Source organism: Rhinopithecus roxellana, chromosome 14 (assembly GCF_007565055.1).
Source record: "Rhinopithecus roxellana isolate Shanxi Qingling chromosome 14, ASM756505v1, whole genome shotgun sequence".
Taxonomy (NCBI): Eukaryota; Metazoa; Chordata; class Mammalia; order Primates; family Cercopithecidae; genus Rhinopithecus; species Rhinopithecus roxellana.
The window spans coordinates 111,066,225-111,081,806 of NC_044562.1; the positions used below are offsets into that span (position 1 = coordinate 111,066,225).

Sequence of the window (15,582 nt, forward strand, 5' to 3'; positions counted from 1 at the left end):
GCTACAATAGACAAAATGGCATGGTACTGGTACAAAGGTAGATATATAGGCCAATGGAATAGAATAGAGACCCCAGAATTAAGGCGGCACACCTACAACCATCTGGTCTTCCACAAAGTCAACAAAAGCAAGCAATGAAGAATGGACTCCCTATTCAATGGGAGTGTGCTTGGATAACTGGCTAGCCATACGCAGAAGACTGAAACTGGACTCCTTCCTTATACCACATAGAAAAATCAACTCAAGATGGATTAAAGACTTAAATGTAAAACTCAAAACTATAAAAACCCTGGAAGACAATCTAGAAAATACCATTCTGGATGTAGAACCTGTTAAAGGTTTCATGACAAAAACACCAAAAGCAATTCCAACAAAAGCAAAAATTGACAAATGGGATATAACTCAACTAAAGAGCTTCTGTGCAGCAAAAGAAACTATCAACAGAGTAAACAGACAACCTACAGAATGGGAAAAATATATGCAAACTATACATCTGACAAAGCTCCAATATTCAGCATCTATAAGGAACTTAAACAAATTACAATGAAAAAGCAAACAAACCCATTAAACAATGGGCAGAGGACATGAACCAACACTTTTCATATATATGGCCAGCAATCACATGAAAAAGCTCACCATCACTGATCGTTAGAGAAATGGAAACCAAAACCACCATGAGATACCATCTTATACCAGTCAGAATGGCTATTGTGAAAAAGTCAAATAATAACAGATACAGGCAAGGTTGTGGAGAAAGGGAATGCTTTTACACTGATGGTGGGAGTGTAAATTAGTTCAACTATTGTGGACAGCAATGTCATGATTCCTCAAAGAATTAAAAACAGAATTACCATTTAATTCAGCAATCCTATTACTGGGTATATACATAAAGGAATATAAACCATCCTTTATAAACCATAAAGACACATGCACATGTATGTTAATTGCAGCACTATTCACAATGACAAAGATATGGAATCAACCTAAATGCCCATCAATGGTAGAATGGATAAAGAAAACATGGCACATATACACTATGGAAAACTATGCAGCCACACACACACAAAAACAAGATCATATCCTTTGCAGTAACATGGATGGAGCAGGAGGCCATCATCCTTAGCAAACCAAGGCAGGAATAGAAAACAAATACCACATGTTCTCATTTATAAGTAGAGGTTAAATGATTAGAACACATGGACACAAAGAAGGGAACAAGAGACACTGAAGTCTACCTTAGGGTAGAGGGCGGCAGGAGGTAGAGGAACAGGAAAAAATAACCATTGGGTACTAGGCTTAGTATTTGAGGGACAAAATAATCTGTACAACAAACCCCCATGACACAAGTTTCCCTACATAAAAAACCTGCTCATGTACCCCTAAACCTAAAATAAAAGTTTAAAAAGTGTATATAATATGCATGTGTTATTATGTATGTAATTATATGTACATATGATACATATGTATACAATTATATGTGTATATATATAATCTTAATATTAAACTGCATTAAACTTCTAGGCACAAATTAACCAAAATACATAAGACCTCTAAACAAAAAACCATACATGTGATTGAGAGAAATTAAAAGATCAAAATAAATAAAGTACAGTAGTCCCCCTTACTTATGGTTTTTCCTTCCATGGTTCCAGTTACTCATCATCAACTGTGGTCCAAAAATATTAAATGGAAAATTCCAGAAATAAACAATTTATAATTTTAAATGGTGTGCTGTTCTGTGTAGCTTGATGAAATTTCCCACCACTCTGCTCTGTTCCTCCTAGGACTTTAATCATTCCTTTGTCCAGCAACCTCACGCTACATTCACAACCCACCCTATAGTCACTTAGTAGCCATCTTGGTTATCAAATTGATTGCCAAAGTATCACAGTGCTTGTGTTCAAGTCTCCCTTATGTTACTTAATAATTGACCCAAATTACAAGAGTAATAATGTTGGCAATTTGAATATGCCAAAGAGAAGCCATAAAGTGTTTCCTTTAAGAAAAGAATAAAGAGAAAAAGTTGTTTGCTCAGGTTGCTAAGCTCTATGGTAAGAATGCTTCTTCTATCCTTGAAATTGTGAAGAAAGAACAAGAGATTTATGTTACTTTTGCTGTTGCACCTCACACTATGAAAGTTACGACCAAAATCATTCACAAGACTTCATCTCATCATGTAGGCATTGTATCATCTCACATTATCACAAGAAGCAGGTTAAGTACAGTACAATAACATACTTTGAGAGACAAAGAGACTATATTCACACAACTTTTATTACAGTATATTGTTATAATTGTTCTATTTCATTATTAGTTGTTCTTAATCTCATCCTGTGCCTAAGTTTAAATTAAACTTTATCATAGGTATGTATGTATAGAAAAAAACATAGTCTATATAAGGTTTGGTACTATTTGCAGTTTCAGGCATCAACTGGGGATCTTGGAATGTGTCCCCAGTTAATAAGGAGGAAATGCGGTATATATTACGTTCATAAACGAAATAAGTTAATATTGTAATTACACCAGTTCTTTAAAAATTTACTTAACAATAGATTGAATGCAATTCTAACTAAAATCTAAACAATTATTTTTGTTAACTTGACAAAGTAATTCTAAAATTTACATGAAAGACGGCAAAGTCAAGAGGCCTTTGAATAACATGTGGTAGAAAAACTTGTTTTAATAGATATTAAGAATATTTAAAAAGTAGCTGTAGTTAAATTAGTGTTATAAGTGGTAAGAAGAGACTAATAAACCAATTAAATAGAATCATTGGCTCCTAAAAGACCCAAACACATACAGAAATTTAATTTGTAGTAAACATGACATTAAAGAACCGTGGGCAAAGGAGGGAATTGTCCAGTATGATTCTATAACAACTGGATATCTAGAATTTGACTTCTACCTCACATCACTCACAAAAACCAAAGGCAAGTGGAAAGATATAAACATAAAGAGGTGATACAATGATTAAAATTAAAATTAGGAACATCAGAGAAACCTCATTAAGAAATTGAAAAAGCAAATCATAGAAAGGGAGAAGACCTTTGCAGCATATTTAACTAGTGGGAGGCTCTTAATCCAGTGTACCTAACTTGTGGATATTAACAATTTTAAAAATCAACACAATAGAAAAATACACATATGAAGAGGAAATTTATAGACAATAATATGCACATGGCTATTAAGCCACATGACACAATTATATTATTCATCAAGACAATGTAAACCAAACTCTCACCAGAATGGCTATAATTAAAAGAACTGATTATACTAATCTTTGGTAAAGATGAAACAATGGAAACTCTTATACACTAAGGAATGAAGTGAAATTAGTATATTTACTTTGGAATACCATCTGGCAGTATCTACTAAAGTTGAAAGATTGCATGCAATATGACTAAGAAATTCCATTGGTAAGTATATATTCAAGAGAAATATATGTATATATTTGGCTAAAAACATTTAAAAGAATGTTTATGGCAGCATTATTTATAATGGCTCAAACCTAGAAACAGCACGAATGTCCATCAACAATACAATGAACAAATATTCTGTAGTATTTCTATATGATGGAATATGATATAGGAATGAAAATTAATGAACCACATAAAAACATTAAGGAAATTTACAAACATACACTCAGAAAAGGACACCATGCATAGAAGAATGTGTGTAATATGAATATTATGTACATTAATTTAAAAATCAGGCTAAACCAATATTTTGCATATAAGAATACATTATTTAATGTTAAAACTATAATGAAAACAAGGAAGTAATTCCCACAAATATCAGGAATAATGTCATCCACGGGAAACTGATAGAAAGGAGGTAATGGCTGGCAGGCAGAAAAAGTAGGATTGGAGATGCAGCAATTGTTCTATTTCTTCACCTGTGTGATGGTTGCATGGGTCTTTGCTTCTGAAAATCACTGCTCTGTCTCCTTAATGCGTAAAAATTCAAAGCAAAAAGCTTAAAAGAGCAATAATTATGTAATGAAATTAAAAAATAGAAAACTGTTACCTGAGATAAATTTTAATAAACATAACTTTTACTTAAAACTTACTGGTACCAAGAGCCATTGTAGGTGCTTTATCTCATTTGAGCTTTACAATATCCAGAAGACACAGTACTACTAATATCACATTTTGAAGGTACAGAGGCTGAGGCACAGAGAGCTTAAATAATTGACAGAAAGCCACACAGCAAATGGGCCTTACTTGGAACATGAATCAATGAAGCAGAATGGTCCTGGAGCCCATGGTCTTAGGCAGTACATTATTCTACTTCTCCAGTATATTAGATTGATACAAAAGTAATTGCGGTTTTACAAAGTAATGGCAAAAGTGCAATTACTTTTGCATCAACCTAACAGAAAAAAAGATACTCCACATGCTGAGAGTTATGTTTTTCTCTTGTCAAAATTAGTTTTGCAAGATAGGTAAACTAAGTCTAAAATAGTGGTCTTTTAGGGACCCAAGATATGAAATCTTTTACTTATCACTCTATCCTTGTTTCATCTTTAAGTTCTGCTAAGGAAGGAAGACAAATCTGATTAAGACGATATATTTACTATCATAACTTACAATTGAATAATGTAATAAATTACTGTTCCTATTGCCCAACACACAAGTGAATGCATACAAGAGATTCATCACTAACCATAAGGGACATTTCTCCCTAAAGGTCAAGATTTTCCTGCATACCCAAAAACCTACCTAAAGAAAGGGTAAACTCTGGAAAAAAATATGTTTCGCTGATTATTGGCAACATCATTTTCCAGCTCAGTCAACCTGGAAGCTTCAGTTGTTGTTTTATTTTATTTTTTTTTTTTTTGAGACGGAGTCTCGCTTTGTCGCCCAGGCTGGAGTGCAATGGCCGGATCTCAGCTCACTGCAAGCTCCGCCTCCCGGGTTCACGCCATTCTCCCACCTCAGCCTTCGAGTAGCTGGGACTACAGGCGCCCGTCACCACGTGCAGCTAATTTTTTTGTATTTTTAGTAGAGACGAGGTTTCACCATGTTAGCCAGGATGGTCTTGATCTCCTGACCTCGTGATCCACCCGCCTCCGCCTCCCAAAGTGCTGGGATTACAGGCTTGAGCCACCGTGCCCGGCCGCTTCAGTTATTTTTTTAGAGAAATGATGGTACAGTGGTAAACTGCAATGACTCTGGAGCTTGACTAAATGGCCCCAAATGTCAGGCATGGTATGTTTTACTTTTGTGACCTGGGACCATTTGCTTAAATGATGCCTCTCTCAGTTTCCTCTTGCAAATGGGGATGACATTAGTCATTAACATTTAAAACAACCCTGGCACTCAGTAAATCCTGCACAAGCATTAAGTATAACTATTACTCCATGAACCTATTTACTTCCAAATAAATCTCACATGCTCCAATCCCTGCCAGTCCCTCCCCACTGCTATGACTTTAGGTCTTGCCCTCATCCCTTCATTCTTATTCCTCCACAAATGCTTAAAAATTGATCTTTCTGCAACAAGTCTTCCAACTGCCATCCACTTTGAAGATATTACCAGAATAACATTTAAAAATACCTTTCTGTTCACAGGATTAGCCCTCATGAAATATTAGCTCTCTATTTTTAATTACATACCAATTAAATTCAAATGTCTTGAAGGGTTATCAGTATTTCCCACAACCTGGCACCAGCCTTATTTTCCAGTTATCTGTTTTTAGTCCAACATAAGAAATGTATTCTTGTGCAAAACTAATTAATTTGTCATTCATTGAGTGTGAAGTATGCCTCTTTACTTCTAAATGTTAGTATGCCATTTTCTTGACTATTCTGTTAACATTCTCCATCTGCATCAAGATCTAGCGCAAATTCAATTTCCATAAAACCTTGGACCAATATGGTTCAGAATTGTATCTCCTTTCTGAGGTCTCCTATAATGGCTTCTTTTTTCACACATCTGTGCATTTTATTGTTTCTCAAATTATTTTAAATGGCCTTTAAATTGTATTAGTTTATATCATTCTCATGATGTAACTTACCACAGCCTCTGCTTTATTTATATGAGGGAATCGCTTATTTCCTCAAACTAAGGACAAAGTTTCCTTGAAAGTTCTTTTTGTCTTTCTCTCCCACTTGCTCTAGTCCTAACTAACACAGTACCTCTCAATTTAGGAGCATCAACTATTAATTGAACCAAATGAAATAAAATTACTAAACAAAATCACTAGTTTTGTCTTCCAGAGGTCAAATCTAGAAATGGAGACTTCATCCCTTCATTCTCACTCCTCTGTAAATCCTTCAATCTCAAAACCAAAAGTAGTGTGGGAGCATGAACGATTTGATCCATTCAATTTTAGAGCAATAGTCTTTTAAATACCAGGAATTTCAAAAATGTCCCAGATAAAATGTCGCTGATGGTTTGTTTCAAGAAATAAAGTGTACAGGGTTAGGACCAATGGGTGGCTAACGTGAAAGAATTTGAAGATCACCAGAGTCCAAAAGGGAAAGCATGAATGTGGCCAGTGTGATGTAAAGGATAGTACTATGAACATTACACATCTGAAGATAATAAGGAGGGAAGAGATTGGTAAGTCAAGCTCAACCTTTCATTCCAATCTTTTCTTCACTGCAGAAAGCAACTTAAAAGGACCACAAGAAAAGGGTGTGGTCAGCCACTGCCAATCCTGAAAAGTATAATAGAAGAGTAAGATATTGTCTCTGCCATTAGGGGAGGAATTGTTATATATTTTTAAGTTTTCTCTAATCAAATAGCATTTTGTTCAAGGCAACTCATTTTGGGTTGCTGATTGGTTCTACTGATACTTAATATAAGGCAATTATTATTTTTTTAATTTGAAATTCAGTCATAAAATACTCATTTACTCTGATGAGTAGTGTTGGCCAGAGCACTTCATCAGGGCAGAGGCATATTTCTCTACAACAATTTCCAGCCCGACAGCCAAACAAGAACACAATCCCACTCACAATAGCCCCCAAAAGAATAAAATGCCTAGGAATACAGCTAACCAAGGAGGAGAAAGTTCTCTACAAAACACTGGTCAAAGAAGTTAGACATGACACAAATAGAAAAACATCCCCTGCTCATGGACAGGAAGAATCAAGGTTGATAAAATGGCCATGATGTCCAAAGCAATTTACAGGTTCAATACTACTGCAATCAAACTACAAATGTTATCATTCATATAATTAGGAAAAACTATTTTATAATTCATAAACCAAAAAAGAGCCAAAATAGACAAGGCAATCCTAAACATAAAGAAAAAACTAGAAGTATCATATTACCTGTCTTCAAACTATACCACAGGGTTGTAGTAACCAAAACAGCAAGGCACTGATACAAAAAGAGACACACAGAACAATGGAACAGAATAAAGACCCCAGAGATAATGCTGCACACATACAACCTTCTGATCTTTAACAATGCTGACAAAAAATATCAAAGACTGTAAATGGAAATGGGTTCTTTTATGACTGTCTGCCAAATTAATCGAGCATGACTGCAATTGAGTAGAACAATAAAAATATTACTTACTGTATGTTGCACTTGGCAATTTCAAAATGATTTGCAAACATTCATCCTCAAAATGCTTCTACAAAAATGCATCTGTGGAGGAAGAAAAACATCCAAAAGAGTAAACAATTTGTCAAGGTCACAGAAAAACTAACACAGACCAACACACACTTAAACACAATACACTGTAACGTACTAAAATAGGTTTTGCAAAATGTAGACTATACATCTAGCAAAGTATAATAGGCTGATGAACAGAAATATTCCCAACTATATGCAAGTATTCCAAAACATCAATCAGGGAGGACACTCTGAAGAAAGAGGTAAGAGAAGTCTGCATACTAGCTTCATAATTATATGCAAGAAACACAGTTGGCAGAAGGGCATAAAAGAAATTCAAAAATATGAGATGTTCAAATATACTTGGAGAGTTGAGGTGATTATTCAAATATTTCAAGTTTTTAAAAGGTACTATTATCTGATATGTGAGGATCACTGAGTTAGAAAAGAATTTTGCTTGATTTATCCAGAGAGTTGCACCAATTCACTTTGTAATTGCATTTCAATTCTAATTGAAAACCATGCACTGAGAAAAATGCAGGCATGCGACCTGCATACCTCACAAAAATACACAAACAGATCCATTCTCTGTGTTTCAGAATATCAATGTGATTATAAGGAGAAAGTGATTTAATCAAGCATTATTAATTAATTTGTTTGTTTTAGAGTAGGGTTTTGAAGGAGCATATTGATTTTGAATCTCAAAATATTTCAACTTAAATGGGTTTTATGCTACTGAGTATATACAGTGTTATAAAAGAACCGTTCAAAGAAATATAATAAAATACAACCTAATGAAAATTATCACCTGGCCAACATGGTGAAACCCTGTCTTTAATAAAAATATAAAAATTAGCCAGGCATGGTAGTGAGTGCCTGTAGCCCCAGCTACTCAGGAGGCTAAGGCAGGACCATCACTGAACCCAGGAGGCGGAAGTTGCAGTGAGCTGAGATGCCACTGCACCCCAGTCTGGGAGACAGAATGAGACTCCATCTCAAAAAACAAAAAAATAAAATATAGATAGATATAAAATATATATATATATCCCTTTAAAAATACAATGTGTTCTTTCAGACAGCTCAGACACACTATAAACAATACAAATAAAAATTCCCTTAAGTACCAAACATCTTTAAAGGAATATTAGTTCTCAGCAACAAACAGAATTTCTGCTCAGAGAGATCTGCGTCTTGACGGTACTAAGCAGAAGTAGCAGTTTAATAATACAGAAGTTGTGCTTTTGTGTTCACCAAAACCAACTGTAACCAAATCAACAATTCAACATTCAGAATAAGCATTTTGAATAGAAAATCTAATTTATCTTCCTCTAGTATGTTAAAGACACTAGGAATGCACAGGTCTCTAGCTGGCCCATGAATAAATGATTTTACTAATGTTTTACACAGAACCTCTCAAACAGAGAAAACTGGATATAGTTAGCAAGTTTATAGTTAAATGGAAAAAGTAAATCAAGAAATGTCCAAGAAATTTTGTATTTTCTAAGTTTAAAACTTAAAACATAATAAAAGATACATATATTCTTCTTCACATATAATTCAGTAGAATTATAAAGTTATAACAATTAGCAAATCTCTGTATTTCTTCATACTTTAGCATATTCATCCTCATAGACAAGAATACTGAGATGAACACTAATTACATGACTTGCTCAATCTGACACAGCCAATAGGAGGTAAGCCTGGGCTCAAAACCAGCTTTTCTGACCTGGATTTCATCTTACTACAATATCTGCTAATTTCTAGGTTGCATCCAGAGCAGAGATTGAAAACTGGGGGTGTGAAAACCAAATCTGGCTTACTGATACATTTCGTTTGTCCCACACCATGGTTTTTAAAATATTACACAATATTCAAAAGCAGAAGATTTCTCATTAAAAATCCTCATATCTAGCTTTTTTGAAAAAGTGAAATTTTCTATAAGGCTGGATTCAGGCATGGAACAGAAAAATGGTTGCCCCTCTTAGCACGAGTTTTCATACTCATCTACTTCCTACTTTTACAAACCATCTTTCACTCTGACAATTTTAAATACTGGAGTGTTTTGCACCAGATCCAAGCTCTCCTTTATTAAGAATTGCCATCTTTTTTTTTTTTTTTTTTTGCTGTGAAACTGGAGGAAGGATTTACCTTTATTAGTCTCAAAAAATGTATTTTGTCAATTGAAATAACCACTTAAAATACTACATTTCACTGGATTCCTATAATCAGGTGCTATTGATTAGTTATCTTATTTTAATCTATATACATGTTTTAAAATTTTGTGGGTTTGAATATTTTTTATTTTTAAATATATATTTGATAATTTTCATAGCTAAGGGAAAATATTACAAACATAATTGATTAGTACATCATCAAGTGAAAGAATGAGTAACCTCAAAGAATAATTTTACATTTACCATGAACATGTATGTCTTCCAGTGAGTTATTTCCTGGATTGATAGGTATACTATGTAATAAAATAATTATGATACATTAAACACTTCAATTTAATTGGATAAACTGGATTAACAGAACACTAACAGCTAAAGGTAAAGCTATGCAATCCACAAATTTTGGTTAAATAATGGCATATTGCAATTGTCTTCAAATATCAATACATTTTGCAGAATGCATAGAAATATGGACTGGCATTCTGAGGAACTCGGGTAGTAAGAGCCACCTAAATCTCAAACTGTTCACATATGGTAAAAAATACATACACCTAACCAAAACAAATTAAAACACACGAATCCAAATCCTTCAGCACAACTGGAAGCTGGAGAATAATAAACATGTCAGATTATATGTAAATAGAAAATTAGACATCAATTTCTAATGCAGCTATCTTTCAAGCTGCCCCTATATACAGAGATATATGGGGTCCAGAAAAACTGTGAGAAAGAAGGTAAAGGAAACCAGAATTCCTAAGAGTGACATGAAAATCATTCACAGAAAATCCACTCAAACTATGGAAATTCTGAAAACCTATTCTGGCATATTAGAATATGGACACAGAGAAAAGACAAAAAAGCATAAAATTTGAGGTGACTTTTTTTTTTTGGAAGAAAAGCAAGTAAGGCATTTATAAAATGATGGGGATATGTCAAAAGGACACAGGTCCTAGCTTTAAGAGGCTTTTACTGGTTTAATCTGAGACAATTAGGAAATAAAAATAAATAATTATTGTAATGGATTAAAATTTATTACAGAAAATATAATAAAGTATGAAATTAAGAAGGGAAAACTCTTTCTTCGAGTATAATATCACCTAAAAAGTATAAACGGACTGATGGAGTTAGAAAACCACCATAATATTTTAGGTACCTGATTCAGTAAAGAAAACATTAGTGGATCAGCACCAGTGCACAAAAGTGTGATGATAAACAGGTATTTCCAGTCGAAAAGTATCTTCCCACAAATTACTTATTAATTACAATGGAGAAAATAGTAACTAGTTGTGGAGAAACTTGGCAGAGACCACCTTAACAAATTGATCAAAGACAACATCATCAATTATCAGACAAATACAACATGTCTCCAAGTATGATGCACTTGAGAAGAACACATCACTTTTGTGGTATGCCTGTCAAAAATGCAAAACCAGAATTAACCATTAGGAAACATTCAGTAAAGCCAAATTGAGAATACTGCACTCCATATCTGATCTGAACTCTTCAAATGTCCAAGTAATTAGACTGAGGAGATGTTCCAGATAAAAGGACTTTTAAAGATAAGACCAAAAACTACACCTGGGATCCTAGATACATACTGTGAGTTACACAATACAACTAATATTGTGTCAATATTGGATATCTTTAAAAATTATACTCTTGTTATAGAGGACAATGTCCTTATTCTTAGGAAATGTACCCTTACACACTTCAGCTAAGGAAGCATGATGTCTGTAACTTATTCTCAAATGATTCAGAAAAAAATGTGTGTGTGTGTGTGTGTGTGTGTGTGTGGTGTGTGCATGCACACACAGGAATATAGAGAGAAAATACACACAGAAATGAAGCAAAAGAGGCAAAATCGTAAACAACTGTTGAATCTGGACAAAAGGTATTCTTAAATACAATTCTTGTACATTTTCTGTACATTTGAAAGTATGTCAAAATTTAAAATTATGCAACAAGGTAAAAATAAATAAAAATAAAATGTTTTATTTTAATCTAGACATTTATATTTGGGAATCACAGAATAATAGTCAAACATACATCAAGAAAGTCTTTTTCAGAAGAGAACAACAGACACTGGGCCCTACTTGAGGCTGAAAGGTGGGAAGAAGGTGAGAATCGAAAAACTACCTATTGGGTACTATGCTTATTACCTGGTGACAAAATAATCTGTACACCAAACCCCTGTGACACATAATTAGCCTATATAACAAATCTGCACATATACACTTGAAGCTAAAATAAAAGTAAAAAATAAATAATAACTAACTAAATAAATAAATCAGAAAAATATTTAAAGGTTAAAAATAATTCAAAATGATCAATGTTTTTGTATGATTAGTATAGTAAGAAATCCAGAGTGATAGCTTACATACTATATATCATATAGTGTTTATGTATATATAATTTACATCTTTATATATATTTAATATTTATATATTTAGATTAAATGAAAGATATATTTATTCATAATTTATATATTGATATATACCCATTAAATATATAAAATACAGGAGAATGAGAAAAAATGCAAAATCTACTTTAGAGTTTTAAAATAAACCACACAAACATTATATTATAGTCAGCAAATTAAGCAATATAAAGTTAAATAATGAAATGATAATCAAAAAATAAGTGAAAGTAGTTAGGACTTAAAGAAAAAAGACAAAAGGTTATCAGTCTTTAAAGATTACCAATATAAGTGGTTTTTCCTTATACAATTAGTTTTCTAAATCAAAAGTTGCAAGTTTTTTTAATTTAGGAAAAAAATATAAAAATATAAAATCATCCTTAATTCCAGAAACAACTATCCTGCTCTTACTTGAAGACTATTATTTAAAGAATTATATAAACTATTTTACGATTATATTCTTTTTACTTAATTGTGAATTTCTTTGTGTGACAATATCATCATTTTTTCATCACACTGCAAGATCACTTCACTGATTAATATCCTATTGCTATGGCATGCCATCATTTATTTATTTTCTGCATATAAATTATCATCAAATATTTGTGGCAAAAATAAGATACTGTGAAGGTCCTTGGGCATATATCTTCTGCCACAGCATGATTGTTTCCTTAGGATAAAATGCCGAGAACTGGGATTTCTGGGTCAAGTAGCATGAGACTGTTAAAACTTGTTAAGCCATATTTTATTAAACTGATATACCCAACTTTCCTATTTGACCATCTCCCAAATCAGGTTATATTTTACAATTACTGTAAAATATAGTTGCAATCATGACAAAGTGTTTGTTGCCTGCTGATGCCCCAATTTGACCCTAGTTCTGCATATTGTCATGCGTTCATTTGAGTTGTATGCACTCGAGGTATTTTACATATGGAGTTTAATTACCTTTTAAAATGTCTTCTAAAAGATTACACAAAAAGGTAATATTGAAATGAAAAAATTGTTTAGATGGAAAGGCATGGAAACAAAACAACTTTAGTAAAACAATTATTCGTTTTGTTGAACTAATAAAAGAAAAATGCCCATGAATAGAGGAAGATGTGTTATGATCTTGAAACTCAGAACATAGAAAAAAAATGGTCATTCCAGGTTAAGGGATGTAATTAAGGAAGGAAACACTACAGATCCCCCTGAACAACACAAACAACTATTCCAGGTCTCATCTCTATTTTATAGCAACAATATTTCAAAACACCTCAGCGACACCAGATATTACCATTTTTAATGCCATTTTAATCAAAGGTTCTCATAGATGACCAACTTATTTCAGTCCCTCTTTTTTAATTACCATATTCACTTTAGATTCCTGCAAATTCACACAGATTTAGCAATTTTCCTAGTCTGCAGATTCCACATTTTGTATTATTAAATTATAGAGATTATTACAAATATCATTCAGTATAAGTCTCCAACAAACACTTTTAGAGTCTTGCTTTGTTTGCCCTACCAGGTCACTGATTCAGCGACAAGTAACAAGCTATGCCTCCCTTTATACAGGACTACATATTCTTTGCTGGTTGATCAGAACATCATGTCAGACAAAAACTAAACCTTACCGAAGTAAAGATACATGAACTTTTTGTTCTCTCATATTTAAGTTCTGTTATTGTGTCAGAGAAGATTACATTAACTCTGAGTGATTTACTTCTCTCAAACATGTTGGCTGTTACCCCATTTTTTTTTTTTTTTTTTTGCTCTTTGAAGTGTATGGAAATCAATCATCACTTTGTCTTTTATTTTCATACATATCAAAGTAAACTGATTAATCTGTAACTTCTAAAGTCATCCCTAGTATGTCCTCCCTCTTCTCCTCCCTCCCTGTCACCCCCATCTCTCTCTCTAATTTGACCTTCAAGACCACTAACTCCCTTGCACATTTTCTTATTGTAAATACTACTTGATAATGACCTCATGATATTTTCGATCATAGGCATAACAAATCAGGATCCCCTGATTTATACACAACCAATATTTAAACATAACCTCTCTGTAGTCCATCAGCCAATTTATATCACTGCATAATTCTATATCCAGTCTCTACACCATGGTTAGATGCCATGTTGTTGCATTTCCTAACTGAACACTGTATCATCCATTCCTCTTTTTTTATTCATCCAATTGAGGAGATGCCAGAGACGTGTGGGTTCTCAAGTGGGGTCTCCAGAGATTCAAGTGGATTCTCTGTCAATTCTTTGTTCCCTTTGTTTTATTTCACTTTTTTTCTTGATTGTTAAAAGAAGTAGCCAAATGATTGTTCCAAGCAGTCAACAGCTTACGTGAAGAGTGTTCAATGACAGCTCCTTCACCACTGGCCCCTCTCTACCTGAAGAAACAGGAGAAAATATTGGCTCTTCCCCCTTTTGGGATGAAAACTGGAACATTTGTGCTTTATTCACTGTACTCCATTCCCAGTAAACAGACATTAAAGCGTGGCATATTTTATACCCTTTGCTTCATTATTTCCTAGTTTCTGAAGAAATGTGGCCTTTTCCTTTGCATATCCTTACTTTTTGACCCATTCCACTTCCATCAAGTTATTCTAAGACATAATTAGATATACAGCCAAAATTTCATGTTCAAAGTACTTAATCAGTGTCATTTACATTGGTATAATTTTAAATCCATAAAAGCAACAATTAGGGATCAACTAAGTAAATTATGGCTTGTCCATATGATGAAATGCCATATAGTGATAAAAATAATGTCCCAAATAATATTTACTTATATGTAGAAATTTAATCTTCAAAACAATATCAATAATTTCTAAAATAATATGGAGAATAAAGTTGTTTTGTAAATAATTACATAATTTACATATATGTAAATATATGTGTCTATATATGTATATAAATTCAGTATAACAACTCACTATACAGTGAAATGTTAACGTTGTTATGTCTAAATGGTGTAAAAATGTAAGTAATTGTCATATTTTAATGCTTTTTCTAATTTTCCAAATCTTCTACAAAAAATACATATCATGTTATAATCCAAAAAAATACTAGTTTAAAAGCTGAAAGTGAACAAAAGCAACAAAGTGCATAGGTAAGAACCAATTACACAGCTATAAACTAGGCAGAATTTCAACATTAAAAGAGTTGAAAAATAGTACAAAGTTGCAACACAAGTAAGAAACAAAATCAATTTTCCAAAAGTTAAGAAAACATGATTTTTTGACGAATGTGGTTGAACCTGAAAGGTGCCTCGTCCGTGTCTAATCTCTCCTTTCTTAGCTGCTGTTGGCACATTTATGCTTTTTGACCTTTGCCTGTTCAAAATGTAGTTACAATGATTGGAACTCTGACAGCTCTTTTGAGTGCAAGAATCCTAGAATGAATGCAAGAATCCAAGATCTCTGGTA

At 33.2% G+C, this 15,582-nt stretch overlaps 1 protein-coding gene across 1 annotated transcript in view; it reads right to left on the bottom strand.

Annotated features, from left to right (window-relative positions):
* GALNT13 (polypeptide N-acetylgalactosaminyltransferase 13) overlaps positions 1-15,582 on the bottom strand; it is a 605,545-nt gene that overhangs the window by 569,622 nt on the left and 20,341 nt on the right. Inside the window, exon 2 of the mRNA XM_030917104.1 lies at positions 7,533-7,604. The gene's annotated coding sequence lies outside the window, so the exon portion shown is untranslated. The remainder of the gene's footprint in view (positions 1-7,532; positions 7,605-15,582) is intronic.